Source organism: Saccopteryx leptura, chromosome 1, assembly GCF_036850995.1.
Source record: "Saccopteryx leptura isolate mSacLep1 chromosome 1, mSacLep1_pri_phased_curated, whole genome shotgun sequence".
NCBI classification, from domain to species: Eukaryota; Metazoa; Chordata; class Mammalia; order Chiroptera; family Emballonuridae; genus Saccopteryx; species Saccopteryx leptura.
In genome coordinates this window covers 301,399,254-301,423,586 of record NC_089503.1, presented here as the reverse complement: position 1 = coordinate 301,423,586, position 24,333 = coordinate 301,399,254, and the positions used below count along the sequence as shown (strand labels likewise).

The window sequence follows — 24,333 nt, the reverse complement described above, 5'->3', positions numbered from 1 at the left end:
AGAGCTGCCCCATCACTCTAAGGATCATAAATTGAGTAACCCGCCGAGAATGAACTCTTGCAGTGAAGGCAGCCACTCAACGATCTTGGAGGAAGAGTATTCTAGGCAGAAGGAAGAGCATGTTTAAAGCCCTTGAAGTGAATAAATCAAACTTGGTTTATTCAAGGAAGAACAGCAAGGCCAATGTGACTAGAGTCCAGGGAACAAAGGGACAATGTTTGGAGAGGAGGACAGAGACGGTGCATGACAGATCCTGAGCGTAACCCTTTGCAGGCCAAGGCAGAGTTATTGTAATGGAAGCCACTACAAGCCTGTAGGCAGACCAGTGATATGATTTGATTTATAGTCTTACAAAAGATAACTCTGGCTTCTATGAGGAGAATGGATTATAAAGGGTGAAGAATAGATACAGGAAAACCAGTTAAAAAGTGATTACAAAATCAAGATCCAAATACTTCTATTTCTAAATGAGGCAGGACCCTTTCAAAGACTAGTCAGTTATTAATTAGGGTCCCTGTTACCACTAATATTCTTGGTTCTTCTTTTCTGTATCGCCTTCCAAGCTTGTGGCACTCTTTTGGCATATCCTTGCTGGTAGTAAACATACAATTGTTTGAGGGTAGATTTGATTTCTGAAATTAATCAAAAGTCACATAAACCCAGACATGGTCAGTAAGGTGACTGATCAAATCAGTTAACAGTACTTTTGATTAGATGCAAAGTAGAATTAAGTTGCAAGACTGTTTTTATTGTATAGGTTCACTGTATAGATGGACATAAAGGCCGTTTAAAACTTAAGTCCAGAGGAGAAAACCAGAGGGAAGAAGGCTTAGAGGGGCAGACTTTGGGCATGTGTGTAAGGTACATTATAGGGTGGAAATAAAAGGGGCCCAGGGTGGGGTGGTGCCAAATTCCCGAGTGTGCCCGTGACTTTGGGGAAGTGGAAGTTGGTGGGGGAGGAAATCACTGCCAGTAAAAACCAAGGAATATAAGAAAAGAATCCCAAAGCATATTACAACATGAAACAGTATGATAAGGAGGCCAACATTAAGTTATACCTTATTATGCAAATAAAAAAGAACAGAACAAAAACCTCAAGCAATATCGTTAGTTTATGTAATAAGAGTCACAAATCTCCCCTAAAGAATTCTTCAGTACCTCTTGGCTTTTTAAAAATATTTTAGAAGCCTGACCTGTGGTGGCACAGTGGATAAAGCGTCAACCTGGAAATGCTGAGGTCGCTGGTTCGAAACCCTGGGCTTGCCTGGTCAAGGCACATATGGGAGTTGATGCTTCTAGCTCCTCCCCCCTTCTCTCTCTCTCTGTCTCTTCTCTCTCTGTCTCTCTCTCTCTCTGTGTCTCCCTCTCCTCTCTAAAATAAATAAATAATAAAAAATTTTAAAATATTTTAGAATTCCATTCACACACAAAAAACCAAAAAATACAGAAATATGTTTTTTTTAATTGAATTATAGTTGACATACACAGAAATATTTTGAAAACCAAGTACAGTTGATTCTTGAACAAGGTGAGGTTTAGGGGTGCCTAACTCCCACACAGTCAGTAATCTGTATATAACTTTTTACTCCCCCAAATCTCAACTACTAATAGCCTACAGTTCATCTGAAGCCTTACCAATAATTTAAGCAGTCAATTAACACATATTTTGTATGTGATATGTATGATGTACTATATTCTTACTATAAAGTAAGCTAGAGAATAAAATGTTTAGAATTCTTACTATAAAGTAAGCTAGAGAAAATCATAAGGAAGAGAAACTACATTTATAGTATTTATGGAAAACTCACATATAAGTGGACCCAATCAGTTCAAACCCATGTTGTTCATCAACTGTAGTATGAAAGTAAAGTTATTATTAAAAAGTAGGCTTTAGATAAACTCTTATTTAGAGAGAATGTAGCTAGAAAAGTAACTTTCCAGAAAAAAATTCTTTAAGTAATATTTTGGACATAATTCATGTTAGAGACCAGCTTTACACCAAGAGAATGAAAAGGTAAGAATCAGCTGTGTAGGATCACATCTCCAGCCTGCTGGTCCAGAAGCATCCTCAAGGAAATATAACTTTGGAGGAGATGGGTAGTAATTCAATGGCTACTTGGCTCCATCCAGCAGCCAGAGTGATTCTCTATAAACAGAAGTTGAATCATGTCATTCCCTTGTTTAAATCCATACCCACCCAAAGACTTCCCATTTTTCTCAATAAAATACAAAATCCTGTCCTGGCCGATGGCTTGGTTGGTTGGAGCATCGTCCTGAAGCACAGAGGTTGCCGGTTTGGTCCCCAGTCAGGGCACCAAAGTAAATAAAAAAATTAAAAAAAAAATCCTTACAATGGCCCTGCTTTATTTTTGTCCTTAGTGCTTATTTCTGCCTGACACATTAGATTTGTAGTTGTTTATTGATTTACTGTCTTCTCAGTCTTGTATATAAACTTCTAGAGAGGAGTCACTGTTATCTCCCAGAACAGTATCTAGCACAGAGTAGGTATCCGATGCATTTTTGGTAAATTTATTGATCAGTTATAACATTGTTTTTGACATTCAGGTAATAGGTAAGAATTTCAAATAACAACTTCCTCCCATAGGGTCCTAAACAGATTCTTATAATGAATTCATGTTATAGCACCAGAGGTGAGAGGTAAGAAGTTGTATTACAGTTATAAATAACTACATAATTAACCAATATCTAGCTATTTTTGAACTTGCAAAACTTAGTGATTGTATTTTAAACTCAACCAATATTCTGCCCCCTTTATTCACATGTAAAGAGGTGGAAAGCAACATACTGTGGAATAAAATTTTTCAACAAATAGTATGTCACTTATTTGAAAGTCAATATAGAAGTAATATCTCTTTCTTTTAACAATAGCCTAAATTGGAACATGATTTTATATTTTGAACCATTAAAAAAATAGAAAACATGAAATTCATTTTGAGTTTTATATGGGATTTGTTTTCACTATGATATCCCAAATACTGGCACTCTGTTAGACAGTCACAAAGAGTACGTGCTCTAAATAAAATAACTGGTGTGACTACTTCCTAGTTTATCCACCACAGTAATGCAAGGACAGGGAGAAGGGTGACCAGTGCCAACCAAAGAAGTATTCCATTGAAAAGTCTATGGGGTACTTCTCGATGTTGTCGCCCACCCTTCCTTTTTCTAAACATTGGTGACAACTGTTACTCTCTCTGTTCCAGTCACATATTCACCCTTGACATTTACTCTGTTCCCTCTAGCTCCTTTCCCCTCCCCCGCCGCTCCCTGGAAGCTGTTCACATACAAGGCTAGAGGAAGATCTGTCAAGGTTTGTAGGAACTTAGAAGCTCTTTTACTTCCTGAACCCAGACTGGAAACTGAATGGCAGCTCTGTGCTTGGTGTGCATGACACCACAGTTGGCACGCTGATATCAGCAGGGAAGGGACATCATGACCCCTGAGGCTGCACGCTGGAAAGGAGACAGCAGAATGCCACAGACACAAAAGTGAACGGGAATTTAAACCATGAAATCTTTTTTCCAGAAAGGAGACGCCTTAATCTGATACCCTGGGAAATGGATCTACCCTGCAACAGGAAACAAAGAGTGTGCCAATCCAGATGCTTCAAACTTCTGGCAGGTCGCCTTTTGGGTCCCACCCAGTTTTTCTTCAAACATCCTCAGAAGAAGCCTGTATGGCACTACTAAAATGAAATTTTAAATGGAGAGGCCCTCCATAATGTCAGCCTCCTCTATTTTTGTTCCCATCAGGAACAGGCTGTATCGATGGACGCATCACCGCTCCTCTGTCTGTGATTGCTTCTGAAAATACACTCCTAACAGGACAAAGTTAAAAAGAGGGGACTAGGATCTAGCCTACTTTGCTGTTTCCAGTTTGTTAGTGCTACTGGCCAGGACTTTATGATTTTATTATTGAAGAAACTTGATTATGGTTTAGTGATTAATACTATGCTTGTTACAGAAAAATCTGTCACTGAAAAATGTAGACGACAATAAGAATCTACAATGCAATTCACCCCAAAGACAACCAGGGATGCCACTTGGATTATATTTTTTCCATCTAAACTTTTACATATTTACACAAAGAATATAATGCAAACAGCTTTGTTTCAACTTGACAATACCTTGTGAATATTTTTTCTGTCAATATAAATAACTCTACATCAGTGGTTCTCAAATGTGCCCCACACCCCAGACCAACAGCATCAGTATCAACCCGAGAACTTGTTAGAAATGCAAATTCTGGCCTGACCTCTGGTGGCGCAGTGGATAAAGCGTCGACCTGGAAATGCTGAGGTCGCCGGTTCGAAACCCTGGGCCTGCCTGGTCAAGGCACATATGGGAGTTGATGCTTCCAGCTCCTCCCCCCTTCTCTCTCTCTGTCTCTCTCTCCTCTGTCTCTCTCCTCTCTAAAAATAAAATAAAATTAAATTTAAAAAAAAAAGTTATTAAAAAAAAGAAAAAAAAAAGAAAAAAAAGAAATGCAAATTCTTAGGCCTTATACCAAGTTGACAGAATCAGAAACTCTGGAGGTGAGGCCTAGCAATCTGTGTTTTCAACAAGCCTTCCAAGTGGTTCTGATGCCTAATAAAGTCTGAGAAACATTGCTACATTATTCTAAAACCTGGTTAGAATTCTATTGTGTAGCTATGACATAATTTATTTAGCCTGGCTACTATTGTTAGGGATCTAGGTTGTTTCCAACTTTTCAGTATAATCAATGACAACGTTGTAGCTAAAATGAGGAAATTTATAATATCCTGAAAATACATTTCCAAATGCAAAATCAATGAATTAAAGGAAATGCATCATTTTAAAACCTATCTGAGCTTCTGAATGAGTCAAGAACCCTTTCCTACCTAATCTTTGGAATCTTCACATTTTTCTGGTCTTGCCTCACTTCTCTAAACCTGGAATTCCCTCACACTTTGCCTAAAGATTTAGATTCTTGGCTTAGGTTCTGCCATTTCTTATGCCCCAATATAATAAAGAGATCCTTAAAAAGTTTTTAACAGGTTAGAATCACCCATATATTCTGTCTTTTCTGGAATACTTAAAAAAAAACTCTCAATAATACTGAAAATTAGTAAAAAAACAGCATTCTATATGTCTTATTTATACTCTGGGATGAAAACTTCAACAGAGTATTAACAGTGTGAACAGATTTAAGTAGAGTAAATATTAGCTACCTAATAGTCAAGGAATTCTTTCAGTATCAAACTCATACTTTCCATATTATTCCACACCTAAAATTATATTGCCTATGTTGAATCATAATAATTCAAGAAACTTAGTTATCACATTTTAAAAAATTCTCTTTACATGCGAGCTTGAGGAATACTTCAGGTCCAAGTCGATTATCCATCCTGTGGACCCTGTTGGCACTCGTTCGTCCCATGCTAACGCTGTTACAAGAGTACGTTGTTACTGCCTGTTTACTTGTCTGTAGCTCCCATTATTAGGCTCTGCTCAGCGGGCAAGGCTAACAGCTGTGTCCCTCAGCATGTCCCACAATCTCTGGCATATTGTAGTGTTTCATAATTATGCTGAATGGCTAAATGAACTATCTCTCCAAATAGCATTTTTTTTTTAGAAAAGGGGAAGCCAAATATGGAATAAGGTTTAGAAAAATAAAGAAAGCAAGATGTTCTTACTACACTCTTGATGAGAAGTATGTGAACACACACATACATATGTATAAATATCTGTGTAAAAATATGTGATTTCAAATGGCTTTATGAATTTTTTCCTCAGTAGCACACAAGATCTTTCAGTCTTAAGAAAACAGGTCGGGCAGGCAAGAGCAAGCACCTAAATTGTACAAATATTACATCTTTTCTATGGTTACTGGTCTAGCTTTCTTATCTACCAAAAACGGAAACTTGGGGATCATAACTGCAGTTGTTCTTTAATGGTTTTTGGAATCATAGACATCTTCATGTTCTCAAAAACAGGCTTTTTATTTCAATGGTTTTCTCTATTGTTTTTCTATTTTGTTTTTGCTTTTATCTTTATTTACTTTTTTTTCCTGCTTACTTTGAGTTTAATTTCCTCCTCTTTTACTAGTTTCTTAAAATAAAACCATAAATGATTGATTTGAGATGTTTTTTCCCCTAACTACTTGTTTGGTTGTTTCCCATAAATATTGATGTTTTTGTTTTCATTTTTAACTCAGTTCAAAATGATTTCTAATTTCCCTTTTGATTTCTTCTTTGACGCATGAGTTATTCAAAAGTGTATTATTTAATTTCAAAATACTTGAGGATTTCACAGATACCTTCCTGTTATTGTTTTCTAATTTAATTCCTTTGTGGTCAGATGACATATTTTATCATTTAAATTTTTCACATTTATTGGTACTAGTTTTATGACCCAGTATATGAACTATCTTGATAAATGCTCTTTGTACCTTGAAAAGATTGTGCATTCTACTGTTGCAGTGGAACATTATTATATAAATGTTAATTAAGCCAAGTTGGCTGACAATGTTATTCAAATCTTCTGTATCCTTACTGATTCTCTGTACTTATTCTATCAATTATAGAAAGGTGTTGAAATCTCCAACTATAATTATCAATTTACCTATCTCTTCTTGCAGTTTTGTTTCATGTATTTGGAAACCTTGTTGTTAAGTACATAAACACTTAGGATTGTTATATCCTATTGATGAATTGGCTCTTTTATCAATATATAAATAAAATGTCCCTCTTTATCCCTGGTGATATTCTTTGATCTGAAATCTACTTTTTCTGATAATAATATAGCCACTACCAAAAACTTGCTTTTGATTAATGTTAGCATGGTTTATCTTTTCCTATTCTTTTACTTTTAACTTAGTTATGTCTTTGTATTTAAAGAGGGTTTCTTATAGGCAGCATAATTACTGTATTTCCCCATGTATAAGACATAACTTTTTCCAAAAAATTTGAGGTCTAAAACTGGGTGTGTCTTATACAGTGGTTGTGGCATTTCAAATGCCACAGATGGAACTGAGGACAAGGCAATATATGAAGACAGTGATTCGTCATCAGACACAGATGAGGACAAGCTAATGGATGGGAATTTTGACAGTGATGAGGAGTTGTATAAATTTTATGATGAATAAAACTTGAGTTCAATAACTTTATGTAATAAATGTTTTTTCAAATTTCGGGCCCCAGTATAAAGGTTTATCTTATACATGGGAGTGTCTTATACATGGGGAAATACGGTACATCTTTTAAAAGATTTTATCCTATCTGATTATTTATGCCTTAAATTGGAGTGGTTAGACCTTTTACCATTAATGTGATTGTTGATATGATTGTGTTTAAATTTACCATTTGGTTTTTGTTTTATATTGTTTGTATATATTTTTGTCTTCTGTTGGGTTGAATATTTTAGAATCCTTTTTATTTTATTTTTTGTTTACTAGTTTAACTCTTTTTAAAAAATGGCGGTTGCTTTAGGGTTTATAGTATACATCTTTAACAGTCTATCTTTAAGTAATATTTACCACTTTACATAGTATAGTTTAAGAAACTTACAACAGTATTCGCCCATTTTTGAAAAATATTTTTGCTGGATACAGAATTCAGGTTGACATTGTTTTTTCTGTCAGGACTTTCAGCATTCTGCCTCACTGACTAAGTTAAGCAATTGCTCGCATTGTTTCCTTTGTTCTTCTGTACATAATGTGTTATGTCTTTCCCCTTGGGTTGCTTTGAATATTTTCTTTTTATTATTGGTTGTTAAACAATCTGATTATAATTTGCGTTAGGGTAGTTTTCTTGTTGTTTATTATGTTTAAGATTAGTTGGGTTCTTGGATCTATAGATTTATAGTTATAGTCAAATTTAGAACTTTTTTCAGCTATTATTTCTTAACTGTTTTCTGTTCTACTTTTCCTACTTCTCTCCTCTGCAGACTGCAACTACACATATATTATATTGCTTGAAGCTGTGCCACAGCTCACTGATTTATTTATTATCTTTCTCTTTTATCTCATTTCATATTGGATCATTTTTATTACTATGTATTAAACTTCACAAATCTTTCTTCTGTAGTAGCTAGTCTATAATATTAATAGCATTCAATGTATTTTTCATCTTAGACATTATAATCTCCAACAGAAGTTCAATTTGGATTTTTGCCCTATTTTCCATGCTCTGCTTAACTTAGTCAATCTTTCTTCTACATTGTCAACATAGAAACAGTTATAAATACTATTTTAATGTCCTTGACTGCTAATTCTATCATTTGTGTCATTTCTGGATCTATTACTATTGACTTATTTTTTTACTCATTATGGATTGTATTTTTCTGCTTTTTTGCATAGCTTAATTGACTGCAAGACGTTGCAAATTTTTACCTTGTTAAGTGCTTGATATTTTTGTATTCTTGAGCTTTTATTTCTGAGATGCAGTTAAGTTACTTGGAAATAGCTGATCCTTTTGAGGCTTTAAGTTTTGCTAGGTAGGACCAATGCATCCTTCAGTATGGGGCTAATTCTGCCCTTCTGCTGAGGCAACACCCTTCTAATTACTTTATTGATGCCTTACAAAGTTAAATGATAAGGCTTTCTACTCTGGCTTGCTATAGTGCTGGCCTTAAGTGAGTTCTGAAAGTTTTCTCCCTTTGTTCTTTCTCTGGCCTCAGGTAGTTTTCTTACATGTACATATTGATCAGTACTCAGCTGAAGACTTGAGGGGAACCATCTATAGGTCTCTGGAAGTCTCTTCCAGTGCAATTCTCTTCTCTCTGGTACTCTGCCCTGCAAACTCTAGCCACCTTAACCCTCCCAGACTATCAGCTCCTTAATTCAGGAAATCTATTAGGCTTCTCCTCAGTTCGTACTTCACGCATGCAAGACTAGAAATTGGAAGGGGGTTAAGGGCTCATTTCATTTACTTTTTCTCTCTTAGGGATCACTATCCTCCACTGCCTAATATCCAATACCTGAAAATAGTTGTTTCATATATTTTGTCCAATATTTTAGTTTCAGACAGCAGGGCTAATCTGATTCTTGTTACTGCATCTTGGCTGAGAGCTGAAATCTAAAATCCAAGTCAGCTTAACTTTTATGAAATACAGTTTATAAAATTACAACTGAACTAAGTCCTTATTTTTTTTATAAAAATATCATAGGAATGACATATTAGAAGTTTTATAATAAATTTAGATGTATGGTTACAGTTAGTAGATAAAAAGGCTTTAAAATAAATGGGAAATTATTGGGCATATCAAATTAAGAAATATGAAAAATAATTTTAAAAGCATTTAAACTTTATAAATTTATTGAATAATTTTTTCAGTAATTTGTCTTTTTTAATAGCTAGGTAAGGCCTCACTATAACTTTCAACTTATGATACTTACTATAATTTTATTTACCTTATGCTTCAATGCATATTTGTATTCCTATCTAGCACCTTATCTTACAGATTCTTAATGATAGATATTGAAGAAGTAAATCAATATAGAATCATGGTAAGATAAATTTATTTTAATTTTATGATATAAGAATAATAATATAAATATAATACATTTTATATTATTATTATTATTATTATTATTATTATTTTCTGAAGTGAGAAACAGAGAGGCAGAGAGACAGACTCCCTCATGCACTGGACCGGGATCCACCCTGCAAGCCCACCAGGGAGTGATGCTCTGCCCATCTGGGGTGTTGCTCTGTTGCAGCCAGAGCCATTCTAGCGCCTGAGGCAGAGGCCATGGAACCATTTTCAGTTCTGGGCCAACTTTGCTCCAATGGAGCCTTGGCTGCAGGAGGGAAAGAGAGAGAGAGAGAGAGAAAGGAAAAGGAAAGGGTGGAGAAGCAGATGGGTGCTTCTCCTGTGTGCCCTGGCCGGGAATCAAACCCGGGACTTCTACACACCAGGCCAACTCTCTACCACCTAGCCAGCCGGCCAAGACAACAATTTTATTTATATAACATGCACTTTTTTCTTAATAGAATATACTAGGTACATAGTATTTTACAATAAACTTTATCATTTTACAAAATATCTTAATTGTCTGTTAAACTTATATTGTAATCAACATGTCTAATAAAACTTTATTTTTTAGAAAAGATGGGTTTAATATTAATTAATATTACAATATTCTTTGAGTACCAAACTTGAATGGTTTTATAATACATTTACAAATAAATTTACACCAACTGTAAGAATAACAACACATTTAGAGAGGAATTCCTGGAACTTTGGCCTAACATAATCAAATAAAAAGAAAAATCATCCTGACCAGTAATGGAGCAGTAGACAGAGCACTGACCTGGTGTGCTGAGGCCCCCAGTTCGAAACCCTGAGGTCACTGGTTTGAGTGCAGGCTTGCCAGCTTGAGTGCAGGGTCATCAACATATTCCCAAGTTCACTGGCTTGAGCCCAAGGTTGCTGGTTTAAGCAAAGACTGTTTGGCTTAGCTAGAGCCCTTCAGTCAAGGCACATATGAGAAGCAATCAATAAACAACCAAAGTGACACAACCACTAGTTGATGCTTCTCATTCCTTTCCTCCTTCTCTCTCTTCCTTCTGTCTCTCTCTGTCTCTCTCTCCCTCAAATCAATAATAATAATAATAATAATAATAATGACAAATTACTTCACTTACTTCTACATAAAAAAATAATTAAGCCCTAGCTAGGTAGCTCAGTTGGTTAAGTTGGTTAGAGCCTTGTCCCAATATGCCAAGGTTGCAAGTTCAATCCCTGATCAAGGCATATACAAGAATCAACCAATAGACGAAGACTTGACTTGGAGCGGGGTGAACATATAATATGGTATAGAGAGATGTGTTGTAGAATTGGGCTCCTAAAACCAGTATATCTATGTTAACTTTTGTCACTCCAATAAATTCAATTTAAAAATTAAATGAATTAGTTTTACTTGAAAAAAAAAATGAATCAATCAATGAATGCATAAATAAACAGAACAAATTGATGTTTTTCTCTCTCTCTCTCTCTAAATTCAATAAATAAAAAAAGAATTACATTTCTTCTCCATTCTATTTAAGCCTGGTTAGAATAACATCTATATCAAGAAACATTTCCAATTGTATTATAGAGCCATCTTTGTTTTATGTGGTTATTTACTAGTTGTTTGCAAATAGCATCTTATTAATTCAGTCAAAGCTTGTCACTACACATTGACAACTGCTCTGTTTATTGTTAGGGTAATGATACACACCTAAGACCTAAACACAGAAACTGATATATTTTTCTCCATTTCTACTGTTTTTCAAGATACCATACTGAAAACTCTTATATTTTTAAGTTCCTAAAATTTACTTGGATTCACACTCTAGTTTTGTATTGTCACCCCCCTAACAAGGAAGGTTATATGTCAGTTGACTTCTGAAGCCAGTTAGTGGCACCATTTAAGTTAAAGTTTTAGGTATTTGAGATGAAAAAGCTCAAAGAGTATATATTAGTTAAGTGAGTATAGGTACCCTAATATTAATATATACATTCCTGAAACAGGCATTCTGCTTTCCTGGATAGACCTTTTGAAATGCATGTGAAGTTTCAGACTTTTAAAGGGTTTCAGTGAGTGGGAGTTCTGGCTTCACAAAGAGAGAAGGCTGGACGAGGAGAAGATAGCATAAGTGACAGGTGGGCATCTGCGTGAAAGCAGCTGGTTGGTTTAATTTTAGAACATTTGTCCTTGACTGTGTCACTTTAAGTGGAACACCTACTTGTCTTAGAGAAGTGGGTCTGTCTTTTGGACAGCACCAAAATCCTTTTGCTTACACTCTGGAGCATTAGGCACCCTGTTTCATCAGATAGTCCACCTTTTAAAGTGGGAGAGTCTTATCTACTTGACTAGTCCTTCTAAGATAGGACAATATAACCTAATAAAGCTCTCTATGGAACAAGCTGAGGAATGCAGTGCACTCAAGTGACTTACTTGTACGATAATAACCTCGATTTGTAAGTACACAAAAGCCTCTTTGCATGTTTCAAGGACATATTTACAGTTTTAAAGTGATGAAAAGGCAGCTTCTTAAGTATCTTCAGTGGGGAGGGAAATGACAGAACTGCAAAGAGGAACAAGAAACACAGAAGGCCAAAGAAAAAATTAAGATTGAGGTTAAAAATACATTTTAAAAGTCCTCCAATACCTTTGGGCCCTAGCTTTCCTTTGCCTCAGTACTTGCAGTCATAGGATTTGAGTGTCTGAAGAGTCCTTAGCAATCGAGGATCTGGTCTGGCTAGAGGAAAAAGAGGCACAGAGTGCTTAAAGTGACTTGCCAAAGGTGAACTGGTAGGTTTGTGACAGAACTAAGACTGGAATCAAGTTTCCTGGTCTCCAATCTAATGATTTTTCCGCTATATCCCATTTTATACTTGTTTCACAGCTAGCCATTCCTGGATTAAAGTTAAATTTAAAATGAGAAATTCAAGAAAACACTATATATAATTTATTCCACCTCCACTTGTCATCCTAATAATAGATAGGACTAACTGTTCCACCTTTACTCTGTTAAGGGATGTGACTAATTGTAATTGTATAAAATTACAATTGATAAAGGTAATAATACCTGCTTGGCTCACAAAGATGCAATGGAGATTTTAAAAAGGTATCAGATGTAGAAATGTCTTGAAAATCAATGTTCTTTATAAATAAATTGGTTTGTGAAAAGTGTATAGTGGGAACCTGCCTTGTTTTTGCCAATCTCCCATCTTTGGGACTGAGCCCTATCAGTAAATGTAGCCCAGTGGCTAGGAGCCAGATGTTGACTGTCTATGTGGGCAACTTCCCAATATTGATCACCTCTGTTTCTATCACCATGCTTGGTGCACAGTTTGGATCATTGACACCTCCTGTTTGCTTGACCTATATACTAGAAATGGCATGCATTATCTCTCTGCTATCACTGCCCATCCCTTCCAATTCTTACTCCCTCTCTTTGTACTAAACTTTACACTCCAGCCATACCAAACTCCTTCCTGTTCCTAGAAAGCTCATGGTCTCTCTCCCTTTTCAGCCATGGCCCATGCTATTCTCACTGTCTAGAATACTTTTGACACCTTTTTGCTGTTGCTGCTCACTGCCCCACCCCTTTATTTGGCCAACTCAACCTATCTTTTAGGTGTCATCTTAAATGTTACTTTATTCAGAGAGCTTTCTTCGCCATTCCTCTCCACTGTTAGTTTAGACCTATGTGCTACTTCAGGCACCTGTTCTGTCCTCCAGACTTAGAACTTATAATGTCTGTTTTAATTGCTTATATCCCTCTCTTGACTGTGAACTTCAGGAGAGCACAGGGCTGGTCTGCTTGTCCATTAGCATATAGCCAATGCTTGGCACATATAAGAATAAACACACATTTCTTAAAAGATCACACTCATGCTTAATGATTTACATCTACAAATTGCTTTTATTTTTATTAGATTTCATTCTTACAGTGAATCTATGATATGGTATTATTCATTCCCATTTTCCAGATACAGACACTCTAAAAAGATGTTAATTTACTTGTCTAAGGTCACCTAGTTAGTAAATGGCAGAGCTATATTTGAACCCAGGTTATTGGAGTCAAAGTTCAGTGTTATTGCCATTATATCACAACTAACTCTGTTTGGTTATAGACTAATTGAAGGTCTTAAGCAGGTCTTCAGGGGAGTTAAAAGATCAGAACTTCATTTCAGAAGACTAAATCTGGCAGAGAAGAGCCTAAACTATGGTGCAGGAAATGGAGGCAGGGTTGGCAGAACAGCCATTTGTAAGAGGCAAAAAAAAAAAAAAAAAAAAAAAAAGAATATAAGAACAAAAACTAAGAACAAGGGGATAAGTTTTAGGGGCCACTCATAGTTAGAGGTCAGAAGGAAGGAGATGAGCCAAAAATATACAAAAAATAAATAAAAAGGATCAGTGAGCAATGTTATAAAAAATGTCATCATCATAGAAGCCAAAGGAAATAAGAATGCAAAGAAAAAGAAATTAATAATGGCAAATGCAATTCAGGAGACAAGAAAGAAAAGAAAAAGTTCAGGAGGGTGGCTGGCTCACAGAAGACTTGAGAGGCTAAGTAAAATAAGAGACAATTTATAAAGGTTTCAAGAAGGAATAGAGAACAAGTAAATAAAAGCAAGAAGTAAGTTATTAAAGAATTTTGGCCATTTGTTTATTCATTCACCAGTTGATAGACATTTGAACTGTTTACAAATTTTGGCTATCATAAATAAAAGTGCTGTGAATATTCATATAGAAGTCATTGTGAGAACATGAGTTATTTTCCATGAGTACTTAGGAGAGGAATTACTAGGTGGCATGGTAAAAGCATATTTAACTTTATAAATACCTGCATGCAAGCCTGACTGGTGGAGGCACAATGGATTGACATTGGCACAAGATGCTGTGGGCCCTAATTCAAAACCCCAAAGTTGTTGGCTACAGCGCAGGCTCATCAACTTGAGCGTGAACTTGCTAGGTTGAGTGTGGGGTCCCTGGCATGAGCTCAGGATTATCAAAATATTCCCAAGGTCACTGGCTTGAGCCCAAAAATCACTCTCTGGCTCAAAGCCCAAGGCCACTGGCTTGCACTGAAGATTGCTGGTTTGAGCAAGGGGTCACTGGTTTGGCTTAAGCCCCTGGTCAAGGCACTTATCAGAAGCAATCAATAAACAACTAAAGTGAAGCAACTACGGGTGCATGCTCCTCACTCACATCTCTCCTACCCCTCTCTCTTCCTTCCTTTCTCTCCTCTTAAAAAAAAAAAATAATAACTGCATGCAAGACTGTTTTCTAAGTTGATTGTACTATATTGCATTTCTATTAGCACTATATATGAAAGGTTTAGTTATTACACATCCTCATCCACACTTGGTATCGTCAGTCTTCTTCATTTTAGCCTTGATAGTAGAATGTGAGCAGTATCTCACTGTGGTTTTAATGAGCATTTTCCCGTTGACTAACATTGTTTTGCACCTTTTCTTGTGTTTATTTGACATACATCTTCATTGGGAAAGTATTTGTTCATCTAACTTAAAGAATTTTTGCACAGTGAAGGAAACAATCAACAAAATGAAAAGATAATCTACTGAATGGGAGAAAATATTCACCAATAATATGTCCAATAAGGGGTTAATATCCAAATATATATACTGCTCACAAAAATTAGGGGTATTTCAAAATGAATATAAAATGATTTAAAAAAAGCATTTGATTTTTTTATTAAACAAGAACATTAGAAAAGCAAACCACAAATCAAAGAAAGTTGTTCGATTATGCAAATGAGATGCAAAACCAACATTTATTTTATTGGTGAAAATTCACTATGCAAAAGGCTGAAAGTACTGGAATATCTGCACATTCCCTGATCCCCTAATTTTTGTGAGCAGTACAACTTAACACGGAAAGAAAACTCCACAATCAGATTAAAAAATGAGCAGAGGACCTAAAGAGATAATTCTCTAAAGAGGACATAGAGCTGGCCAATAGACATATAAACATATGTTCAATGTCACTAAATAAAACCACAATGAGATATCACCTCACACCTGTCAGAATGGCTATTATCAATAAATCAACAAACAACAAGTGTTGGTGAGGATGTGGAGAAAAGGAACCATTGTGCACCATGGGTGGGACTGTACATTGGTGCAGTCAATCTGGAAAATAGTATGGAGGTTCCTTAAAAAATTAAAAATAGAACTACCATATGATTCAGCAATTCCACTTCTGGATATTTATCTGAAGAAATCCAAAACACTAATTTAAAAAGACAGGTGCACCCCTAAGGTCACTGCATCATTATTTACAATAGCCAAGATACGAAAGCAACCTAAGTATCCACTGATAGACAAATAGATAAAGAAGATGTGGTACATATATAAAGGAATATTACTTAGTCATAAAAAGAATGGAATCTTGCCATTTGTGACAACATGGATGGAGCTAGAGGATATTATGCAAAGTGAAATAAGTTAGACAGAGAAAGAGAAATATCATATGATTTCACTTATATGTGAAATCTAAAAACCAAATAAATAAAACAAAGTCATAGATACAGAGAACAAATTGATGGTTGCCAGGTGGGAGAAGTTTAAGGGTTGGATAAAAAAGGGGAAGGGATTATGATATACAGATTACCAGATATAAAAACAGTCACAGGGATGTAAAGTACAGCATAAGGAATATGGTCAATAATATTGTGATAACTATGTATAGTGTCGAATGGGTACTCGACTTACCAGGGTGATCACTTCGTAAGTTATATAAATGTCTAATCACTATGTTGTAAATCTAAAACTAATGTAATATTGTATATCAACTCTATTTGAAAATTAAAATTTTTTTTATCTCTCATAATGTTAAAAAAAAATCCTGGGTCAATACATGAGTGCTTTAATCAACAGCATTTTAAAAATAAGAGATTCATTTCAGATAATGTTAATATTAATAATGATTGTTCTTGATTGACTGTGTCACACATCTACATACATCTTCTGTTTTAATCCTCAAACACATGAGGCTACTATCATTATCTTTATTTTAAAGGTTGAAAAATATGTTATTAAGGAACTTATCCAAGATTACTCAGACCGGGAATTAGAAACCCCATGTATCTAATTCCAAATTTTATTCTCTTTTTGTCAAATCTACCCACATAATGCTAAGAAAAGCACTCGATTTAAAAATGGGCAAAAGTTTGAATGGACATTTCTCCAAAGAAGATATGCAAATGATCAATAAGCACATGAAAAGGTGCTTGACATCCTTAGTCACTAGGGAAATGCAAATCAAAACCACAATGAGATACCACTTCACATCCACTAGGATGGTTATAATAAATAAGACATAATAACAAGTGTTGAAGAGCATGTGGAGAAATCAGAACCTTCATACACTGCTGATGGGAATGTAAAATGGTGCTGCTGCTGTGGCAAGCAGTCTGGCAGTTTCTAAAAAAGTTTAATATAGTTACCATATGAGCCAGCAATTCTATTCCTCAGTGAATTGAAAAACCTATGTCTACACAAAATCTTGCACATGTATGTTCATAGTGGCCCCCAAGTGGAAGCAACCCGATGTCCACCAACTGTTGAATGAATGAACAGAAAGTGATACATCCATATAATGAGATATTGTCCAAAAAGGAATGAAGTACTGATACATGCTACAATGTGAATGAACCTTGAAACATTACGCTAAGTGAAAGAAGCCAAACACAAAAGGCCACATACTGTTCCTTGGAGTCAGGGAGATCACTGGCTCCAGGTTTCCCTTCCTATGCTAAGGTGTAGAAACGCCGGTCAGTAAGCAGGGCAGTCATAGGGCTCACTCTGTTTCCCCTCTCTCACAAATCGGCTTTGTTCTGCCTGTTGTCCAATGTCTGAAACAATTGTATAACATATTTTTTCCAGTTTTCTAGTTTTTTATTGTGGGAAGGCAATTACTATAGTGGTTAATCCTTCACTAGTAAAAACAGAAATCTCATTTCAAATTGATAACTTAACATGTTGCAACTTATGGAGTGTCAGAAATGAGACAAAAGGAAAAAGCTATCTGATTTTAAGATCAGTCTGAATATGAAGTGCAATTATTCCTTCTCTCTTGTTCCTTCCCTACTCATCTCCCCTTCCTTTTTAAAGGGTAGAGGATTCTACTTGAGATTTTTCCCTTGAGCAAATAAAACTTGAAAATAAAATTGCTTTCTATGTAATTTGTTGTATTTGGAGGCATATTCAATATTTAAGTAGCAGAAACTATATTATAGCAGATACCCCCCCCCCTCAAAGTAGATAAAATGACAGCTCTGGGTAATTATTTCACTTACTGAATTAAATTTCCTAGAATTTCACTTTGGCCCTGCTATCATTTAACATGATCAGAACAAAGCTATTTACAGTTTTCTCTGCCTCACTTAACTGTAATACCAAGGTACTTTAATGAAGAATGTAAAGTTATGTATATAGTAAAAGTGAATTTTCCTGCCACAGTAAGTACAGATACTGCTTTAAATAAAGTGCACTAAAAGAGTCATCCCCTTACCCTCTATTGACCAACAAAACCTAATCACATTGGAAAAAAGATAAACCACGAATACTCAGTTGTTAACATCCAGAAAAATTTTCTCTCATATATCTACATTTCTATAAACATATAGGTGTTTTTTAATTCCCTGATTTAAGAGTAAGACAACTCTTAAAAACTAACGAGACCAAATGCCAGTAAAATTATCCACAGTGGCCTCAGCCATTTCTTCACAGTAAAGTCTCTAAAGTGGTTTTATTCACCTCTATTTATCCCCTCAGTCTTACTTATGAAAATGTATACATACATAGAGCACTTTCCCTGACTGGGTGTCATAGAAAACTATTTTTGGCAATTTCAACAGTCCCCCCTTATCTATGCTTTCTTTCTTTTCTTTTCTTTTCTTTCTTTCTTTCTTTCTTTCTTTCTTTCTTTCTTTCTTTCTTTCTTTCTTTCTTTCTTTCTTTCTTTCTCTCTCTCTCTCTCTTTCTCTCTCTCTCTCTTTCTTTTTTGACAGAAACAGCAAGAGAGTCAGAGTGAGGGACAGATAGGGACAGACAGGAAAGGAGAGAGATGAGAAACATCAGTTCTTCATTGCAACACCTCAGTTGTTCATTGATTGCTTTCTCATATGTGCCTTGACCAGGGGGCTACAGCAGAGCAAGTGACCCCTTGCTCAAGCCAGCAGCCTTGGGCTTCAAGCCAGCGACCTTTGGGCTCAAGCCAGAGACCATGGGGTCATGTCTATGATCCCACGCTCAAGCCAGTGACCCCATGCTCAAGCCGGTGACCTCAAGGTTTCGAACCTGGGTCCTCCGCGTCCCAGTCCAATGCTCTATCCACTGCACCACTGCCTGGTCAGGCTCCATGCTTTCTTTTTCCTTGGTTTATGTATCCATGGTCAACCGTAGTCTGGAAATGGAACATTTCAAAAATAAACAATTCATAAGTTTCAAATTGTATGCCGTTCTGAGTAGTGTCATGGAATCTTGCTCCATCCTTCTCAGTCCCTCCCGGGGGTGCAGCATATCTATACTGTAGATGTTCCCCGCCCATTAGTCACTTAGTAGCCATCTAGGTTATCTGCTCAACAGTCTTGATATTGCAGTACTTATGTTCAAGTAACCCTTATTTTACTTAATAATGGCCCCAAAGTGCAAGAGTAGTATAAACTTCATCAGAGGTAGGTATATATAGGAAAAATCATGGTATGTATAAGGTTTGGTACCATCTGCAGTTTCAGGCATCCACTGTGGGTCTCAGAACAACGTTATCCCTGGGGATAAGCAGGCTTTCTTCTTGAACACATGTGTGCCTATTGAGAGATTTCCATAATGCAAACCTAGACTAGAATGTGCTTCCATCTTTTCACTCAGGAGGCTTAATCAGGAGCAACCAAAATGTCCTGATTAAAGTTTTTTTCAAAATATCAAACTTTAAACACTGTTACCCTGGTGAGGACATCCTGACTACCAAACAAATAGACTTCAAAGGGACTTCCCAACTTTCCCTAAACCACAGACTAATATTTGCTATTACTGTTGTACTCGGTAGCATCGGGCCACTTTGTCCTTCATTTGTAGAAGACCTTGAAGATAAGTATTAATCACCATCACGAAAAGTTTTCCCAGTAGAGATGAAACTCATTTACCTTTTCCTATTAAATTCCAGGCTGAGATATAAGGATTAGTTGCAAGAAATAAATAAAGGAAGAGAAGCAAAAGCTGAATTAGAATGAAAGACTTGTAGAAATAAAAGTCAGTAACTGGCTTAATAAGTAAGAAGTATATACTATTCTCTCTACTTTGATCTACATTTAGTGAATTACAATCAGCTCAGCTGAAACACTGGTAGCCTAATTAATAGGAATCATAAAGACAGACAGCAGTAAGCACTCTAAAATTTATATTTCCTTCTGTTCCAGAGTAAAAGTTAATAGAGAAGAGCTGAAAGTACAGAAAATTTTAAGGATGTTTAAGCCATTGGGCTTACAGAGCAAGAAAGCCCACAACAGAAATTCTGACCTCCAAAGAGAAAAAAATTAAATCTCACTTCAGTTTCTAAAAGTCTTTGTTTCTTATATTTTATATGAGAACAAGACATTCCCAACCGGGATAGATTGAAAACTTGGCTAATATAAATGCTAATTGTATCTCTTATCATCAGTGTCATTTTTGTTTCTAAATAATAACAAAACTGTGATTAAATAAAGGAATTATTATCATTTATTTACTGTATCATTTTATTAATTTAATCATTACTTTTTGAGGAAATATTTCATATCAGGTACTGTGGTATGTACTCTGGATACAAAACTGAATAAGAAAAAAAATCAGCCTGACTAGGCGGTGGTGCAGTGAATAGAGCGTTGGACTAGGATGCAGAGGACCCAGGTTCGAGACTCCAAGGTCGCCAGCTTGAGCGCGGGCTCATCTGGTTTGAGCAAAGCTCACCAGCTTGGACTCTAGGTCGCTGGCTTGAGCAAGGGGTTACTCGGTCTGCTGAAGGCCCGCGGTCAAGGCACATATGAAAAAGCAATCGATGAACAACTAAGGTGTCGCAACGAAAAACTAATGATTGATGCTTCTCATCTCTCTCCCTTCCTGTCTGTTCCTATCTATCTCTCTCTCTGTCTCTGTAAAAAAAAGAAAAAAGAAAAAAAAAATCAATAATATGCAAAGATTTTAGTTGTCTCCTAATTCTTGAAAATTAAGTTCTGTCGAAGTGGTATTAAAAAATAGCTCAAAATAGTCTTAAAAACTAGAAAAAAACATAAGGCTACTTAACCCAAATTTCTCAATGCAGGAAGTTCCACTGGAACAGCTGATAACCATTCATTCTCTATTAGATTCCACACTCTCACCAGGCAGCATGTTTCATTTTGTGATGGTTCTTATTATCAAAAAATTCCTCTGTGTGAAGCTAGCATCTGTCCTCTGCAACTTCTAATACTGGTCTTGGAGCTATACAAAATGAGTTTATTTTATCTTAAATAAGGAAGTTCTTTAAATATTTAAGGGCAGCCATGAACTTAACTTTCATTCTCCAGGTAAAATATCTACTGTATTTCACTTCACATAATTTTTAGACCATCTACCACTCTGGCTTAGTAGCAAATGACCTCGGTGCAGAAGTTACTGATGACAATATTTTCCAGACATTTTCCTCTCTAAGATGTCAAACAAATTCTAAACTCTAGTTTTGAACATACCTTTTCCTGATTTTATTATTATTTTTAATCCAAATGTATTTCAAGTGTTTTTCTGTAATGTAAAGAATATTCAGATTTTAAAAGACCTATAGTATTTTCAATGTAGTAGTCTGGGAAGAAATGAAGTTCATGAGAGGAGATAGGGAACTAATAGGAAAAAATATATTCTCTATAAGAATATCATTTATGTAGCCTCTTGAGCACTCATCGCCAATCACAGGGAGGCATGATTGCAATTTTAATGTCCTTATTTTGGGAAGTAGAGAAGGTAATGAAAGAGTTACTTCTACATCTGAATAGAATGTTGTGATACTATCTGCCTATTTCCATAACATCTGTCATTGTATTATTTATTTCATGAGAAAATAATATTTCTGGTTACATGCCAACTAAACTGACAGGCAGACTGACAGGAAAGGCTGAGGTAACAAAGGGGTGGGGGTATGGAGAGGTGGCAGCAGTCTAAATATTCAGTAGCTACCAGTGAAACAAATCAGTTTCCCCTGTCTTCCTATCCATGAAGGTAACTGGCTAGAAATTGACCAGGAGATCTAAAATCGCCTTTGAGGACAACATTAACAGCGGACAGCTCCATAGGTAACATACCTTCCTGGTCACACTTACATCACCGGCTAGACCATCCAGAAGCAGTTAAATGCTTTATCAAGTGGGCTTTTAAAGAAGGAAAGCTAAAAAGGGAGCAGAAATAACACATCACTGAACTCCCAGCCATGAGTTTCCATATGTGCCTGGTGCAAGTTCTTGATAAACAGGCGCCTGTGAATTATGGTTACAGTATTTCAAATTAATAATCTTATATTTCAAGGACATTGTTTTAAAAGATCATTAATCTTAACAATAAACCTGCCATACAAAATCATGAAGAGTATCTATTCGTAACAAAAGAATAGGGGATCCAGATGAAGGCCAGGACCCAAACTCTGCTTGCTCATGGTAAGTTCACTACAGAACACCCTCTTGCTAGAATCACTTGGAAATTCCTTCTTGAGTCTGAAATACCAACAAAGTGTAGGTGGCTACATTTTTTTCAGTTTTGATAAGAAATTTTACTTTAAGCTCATACTTGTATCTTATCATAACATTGCCATCTAAAAATATCTTTAAAAACTTAGTTCCTTATCAGTACTTGACATTCATAGTATAATTTAAAAAGAATTTGTAGCGTCACAGTAGATATAGAGGACTAAATAAGGAGTGGAGAGACATGAATCGTCCTTTATACATCTAATTTATTCATTTTTTCAATCTAACTTCTTCCAGTGTATTTTTGCCTGTCTATGAAGATGACTGGGCTACTGCTTTAATAAAAAGTATATAATTCCTTATATTAACTTTATCAATTATATTTTTATTAACTTTATCAACTATTAAATGACTAAGATTGATGTTCTTTAACTAAACATCCAAAAGCACTAAGTAAAAATGTGGACCCTTGATGCTCTTGGAAACGTGTGCTACGTGTTGTCAATTCTGACTCCCTGAGACCTAGGATTTCCACAATGCCCTGTCCTCAACAGCCATGCTTAGCTTCTGTAGACTCATGCATGTGGCTTCTTTCAGGGAGTCAATACATCTCATATTTAGTCTCCTCTTTTACTTCTGCTTTCTATTTTTCTCAGCATTACTGTCTTTTCCAAAGAACCCTGCCTTCTCAGGATGTGCCTGAAGTAGGACAACTTCAGTTTTGTCATTTTTGCCTCCAGCAGTATTTGAGGCTTAATTTGCTCTAGGTCACATCTGTTCATCTTTCTGGCAGTCCAGAGTATCCATACATGTCTCCTCCAGCACTATATCTCAACTGAATAATTTTTCCCTATCAGCCTTCCACACTGTCCCACTTTCATGTCCCTAAATAGTAATGCCTAGCATTATATAGTAGTGCATAGTGATGTGAACATTGACAATTAACCAATGTTAGTATGAGAAGCCACTAACTTACAAATGACTTGTGTTCTTAAAATTTATTTGCAAGTCAGTTGGCTGGGCTTGCGAGTGCTTTATATGTCTGTTTCTGTTTACTACTATATGCCCAGAGCCTGGGATAGTGCTAGACTCATAGTACGCACCCAAATATTTGCTGAGTGACTGAATGAACTAGCCCAAAAGTTGACTTCACTAATAATATAATTGAATTATATTATTAATAATAATTAGCATTTATATAGTGATTAGATATTTATAAAAAACATGTATGCCTTATCTTATTCTTTCTGACATTGATTCAATTTACAAATGAAGAATCTAAGTAAGACCCGTAAATTAAAAAGAGAGTCATTTAGGCTCCTTGAGAACCACTAGGACCAGGTGATAGGGTAGGTGGGGGACTCCAACTCCTACTTTATGCTACCACATTGCATTTAGTAATACTATAAACTATAGATAAGGTATCATCTATTAAAACAAGATAGAGACTAAGAGAATAAGGACTCACTTCTTTTTTCCCCTGCCTCCCCTTTCTTAAAGCAAGTTAAGTGACTTCCTTATGCCCAGTGGTTATAAAGAAGGACCACTCACCTTGCAAGAAATGACATCTTTTAAAAAAGATAACACCAAAATTGAGGGTGTGGTCTACCTAGCAGGAAGGCCATCATGACTAGCTAAGCATTGCCCAACTCATGACCTCTGCTATTGGAGTAGTTTAAATGTAAAGGATTTGCATCAGTCACTTAAGCTATTTATTTATTCAGAGATGGATGAGACATTAGAGAGTCCTGACACAAACCTGTAAATTTATACATGAGTGCTCTCTGTAACATCTCTCACTGGGATCACTCAGCCTTTGCTGAAACATTTCATGAATGAAAAACTCAGGGGAGCTCACTTTGTCTTTTGGGTACATCCAGTTTTTAAGAAAGTGTTTCTTTGGTTATACTCTTGCCTTCTGAAAACACTGGAGTCCATTTAATCTCTCTCGAAACATCTGAAGAATATTAGCAGTGCCTGAACACCCGTAAATTCTCTCTCACAGGCAAAATAGTCCGAGTTAATTATGCGATGAGGTTTCTAATTGATCTCACCAGTTCTGCTCAGCTCTCTCTAAACAGGAATACCTGGCCTGAACATAACAGTCTAGCTATGCTTCAACTAGAGAACACAACAGAAGGACT

At 36.0% G+C, this 24,333-nt stretch overlaps 1 protein-coding gene across 2 annotated transcripts in view; it reads right to left on the bottom strand.

The window, feature by feature from the left end:
* NTN4 (netrin 4) overlaps positions 1 to 24,333 on the bottom strand; it is a 113,843-nt gene that overhangs the window by 72,783 nt on the left and 16,727 nt on the right. The gene's annotated exons all lie outside the window — the stretch shown is intronic.